Source organism: Arachis stenosperma, chromosome 6 (genome assembly GCF_014773155.1).
Source record: "Arachis stenosperma cultivar V10309 chromosome 6, arast.V10309.gnm1.PFL2, whole genome shotgun sequence".
Classification (NCBI taxonomy): domain Eukaryota; kingdom Viridiplantae; phylum Streptophyta; class Magnoliopsida; order Fabales; family Fabaceae; genus Arachis; species Arachis stenosperma.
In genome coordinates, this window is record NC_080382.1 from 104,533,576 (window position 1) to 104,537,377 (window position 3,802).

The window sequence follows — 3,802 nt, forward strand, 5'->3', positions numbered from 1 at the left end:
CGTTATTATTAACTTCAGTTATCATTCATTATTGGAAACATCTTTATGAAAATTTGTAGCTTTTGTCCTTTTTCCTTAACAAAGACGTTGTGTAGAAAGATAAATTAATTATACTGGATAGGATAAATTTAAAAGTGTTATGTTTTTTATAGGATAATGTTATAAATTTATAATGTTTAGAGATTGATTAGTTAATATAAATTAATATTGAATTTAAAGAAAGGTTTGCAAAAAAATATTATACAAAGTAATATTGATTATGTTAAGTAATAATATAGTTTAATATAATTATGTTAAAAGTAATAATATTGACTTGTTTATTCTAAATGAACACTATAAATAATGTTTCAAGAAAGAAAAGGAATACACACTGTTAATATTTGTAATTGAAAATTGTTACTATTATTATAACAGTTTCTATGTAGTTATTAGTTGTATTTAATAATTACTTTTTAGTTAATTAGTGTTATCTTTATAAAATTGCTGATATGACATCATTACAAAAAATGATATTGCATAAAATTATTTCATAATAAGTTAGTATTAATTTTTATATAATATAAATAGATATAAATAGATGATCAATTTGGTATAATAGAAATGTGCATCTTCAGATATTTGAAGATATTGTACTCTTCAATTGTTGACGTTCTAATTTTTTTTTAAGCAAGAGTTAGGACGCCACAATTTTAGGGGTATTTTTAAATAAAATACAATCGAATGCTGAGCGCGAAATTAAAACTCGCACAACTTCATGTGCACCGGATTATCTAAGTAATACCTTAGCTGAGTAAGGGTCGATCCTACGAGGATTATTAGATTGAGTAAGCAATAGTTATCTTGCTAGACTTAGTTAGATAAATAGAAAAAAAGTTTTTGAATTCGCATAAAGCAAAATAATAAAGAAAATAAAGAAAGCAATTAAAAGTTTGGTAAAGATATAATATATGGAAGCAGTTAAGGTTTTGGAGATGTTTTATCTTTTCGGATTAAAATGTCTTACTAACCACTTTAACAATGAATGATTCATTCTATGGCAAACCATAAGTGACTAAAGTTTACTTTCATAGCGAATTAATCTCCTCTAATCTTACTGAAATGTCACGTACAAGGTCAATTCTTTCAGACCAGAGGGTGAAGTTCAGAAAATTAGTTTAGTGCTACAAAAACCATAACTACCCAAAGCTGACAAGATTTCATACCACATCCCAATCAGGCGCTGGTAACCCTCATTTTAGGAGGAGTGTTTCCTAGCTGTTGCTCAAGCGAAATAGCTCTCTTGAGAATCACAAGAGCTCATGTAGAATAAAGGCCATACTCTCGTTCCACCCAAATTCATAAGATTAAGAACGAAAATCACATCTTAGAACTGAATCAAACATTAATTAGAGTAGAAGAATAATAATCTTAATCTATAGAAATAAACAGAGCTCCTAACTTTAACCAGGAGGTTTAGTGGCTCAAAATTCACAAAGAAAACAGAGTATGTGGAACTTTAAGGAGGTTGAGAGGGGCTCAAATCGTCCCCCCTCATGGTGAACTTTCTTCCTGTGCTCTCATGAATCACTTTAACATGTTCTAGAGACAGGATCCGATTCACAGTATGTGGAATAACTAGACTTCTAGTGAAGACAGCTCGCATGCCAAGTGAGAAGTCTTCATTTGGGATCTTTTTGTTTTGCCAGCCCTTGGGGTACTTTTTTCTTAGTGCCTCCTTCCTCAGTGGTTGATGATGAATGCCCAACACCAAACTTAGGTTTGATATCTGGGGGCTCTGTAAGGCTCTGCACTGAGAGAAAAGACTGAAACACTAAGTGTTGCACAGTAGTACCTCCTTTATCCAAGAGAGAGTGAGGGTTGGGAATCTTAAATAGGATATGATCCTCCTATAGCCTCAAAATCAGCTCTCTTTTCTCCACATCAATCAAGGCCTTCATAGTAGCTAGGAAGGGCCTTCCAAAGATGATGGAGTTGTCTCTGTCCTCTCAAGTGTCAAGTATCACAAAGTCTGCAGGGAGGTAAATGTCTTCAAGCTTTACAAGGACATTCTCAAGCAGTTCATATGCCCGTTTCAAGGACTTATCTTCCATCTCCAGTGAGATCTTGGTAGGGAGCACCTCTTGGATTCCCAGCTTCCTCATCACAGAGAGAGGCATAAGATTGATGCTTGATCTTAGGTCACACAGTGTCTTCTCAAATGTGATGGTCCCTATAGTACAGAGAATCAGGAAGCTTCCGGGACCTGGCATCTTCAGAGGTAGCTTCCTTTGCATAAGGGTGTTGCATTTCTTGGTCAGCACCATAGTTTCATGCTTCTTCAGGGCCGTCTTTTCAGAAATCACACTTTTTAAATAGGCCATATAGGGGTTTTTTTTGAACACCTCTGCAAAGAGATATTGACTTGCAGCTTCTTGAGGACTGCCAAAAACTGAGCAAGTTGCTCATCCTCAGGCACCTTTGGTACGTCTAGAGAGGGTTTGTCTTCAGGCTCCTTAATCTTCATGGGGGTGTGTGTTGAGTACACTCCCAATCTCCTCCTGAGCCTTGTTCTCCTTCAGTTCCTCAACAGCATTTTCCTCCTTGGGTTCGGCCTCAGCTCCTATAGTGAGGGCTTTGCACTCTTCCTTTGGATTCACCTCAATGTTGCTTGGAAGAGTGTTGGAGGGTTCCTCAGGTAGCCTTTTGCTCAACTGACCGATTTGTATCTCCAAATTTCGAATGGAAGACCTAGTCTTGGCCATGAAACTATGAGTGATCTTGGAGAGGTTAGAGACTATTGTAGCTAGGTCAGAGAGGCTCTGTATAGGCGTCTCCATTTGCTGTTGAGAGAGTTGGAACTGTTTGGTATTGAACCTGTTTTGATTGATTCCACCCTAATTACTATTGAAGCCTTGTTGATGCCTCTGCTAATCTCTCCACCTAAAGTTAGGGTGATTCCTCCATCCCTGATTAAAAGTATTTGAAAAGGGACTATTATCGGAATTTTAGGAGAAATTTACTACGTAGTTCACTTCCTCTATGGTGGTCCAAGCACTGTCACCAACATCTCCTTCATAGGATGCCTCTTGAGAGTTGACAGCGGAGACCTGCATCCCATTTAGGTGCTGAGAGATCATGTTGATTTTCTGGGACATAAGCTTATTTTGAGCCAAAATGGCGTCCAGAGTGTCCACCTCCATGACTCCTCTCTTCTGAGTAGTCCCAGTGTTCACAGGGTTTCTCTTAGAAGTGTACATGTATTGGTTATTTGCAACTATCTCAATGAGCTCCTGCGTTTTCTCAGGTGTCTTTTTCATGTGGAGTGAACCACCGGCAGAATGGTCCAATGACATCTTGGACATCTCGAAGAGGCCATCATAAAAGATCCCCAACATGGTCCACTCTGAAATCATGTCAAGAGGGCATCTTCTGATCAACTGCTTGTACCTCTTCCAAGCTTCATAGATGGATTCTCCCTCTTTCTGTCTGAAGGTCTGGACTTCTACCCTAAGCTTACTCAGCTTCTGAGGTGGAAAGAATTTGGTCAGAAATTCATTGACCACCTTCTCCTATATATCTAGGCTCTCCTTAGGTTGAGAATCTAGCCATAGCCTTGCTTTATCCCTTACAACAAAAGAAAAGAGCATGAGCATGTAAACCTCAGGGTTCACTGATAAACTTCAATTTTGTGGTTTATCTTGTGTTTAATTTAGGGGATTTTATCAACTTATCTCACATTTATTTAATGAAATAGCATGATTTTGTAACTCTCCCTGAATTTGTGCTTAAGTGTAAAACATGTTTTTTAAGCCCTTAAATTGGT

General features: G+C 37.2%; 1 non-coding gene across 1 annotated transcript; it reads left to right on the forward strand.

The window, feature by feature from the left end:
* Positions 1–3,385: 3,385 nt before the first annotated feature.
* Positions 3,386–3,494, forward strand: LOC130937536 (small nucleolar RNA R71). The gene has a single exon (XR_009068751.1). It is a non-coding gene; the product is annotated as a small nucleolar RNA R71 (small nucleolar RNA).
* The last annotated feature ends 308 nt before the right edge of the window (positions 3,495–3,802 follow it).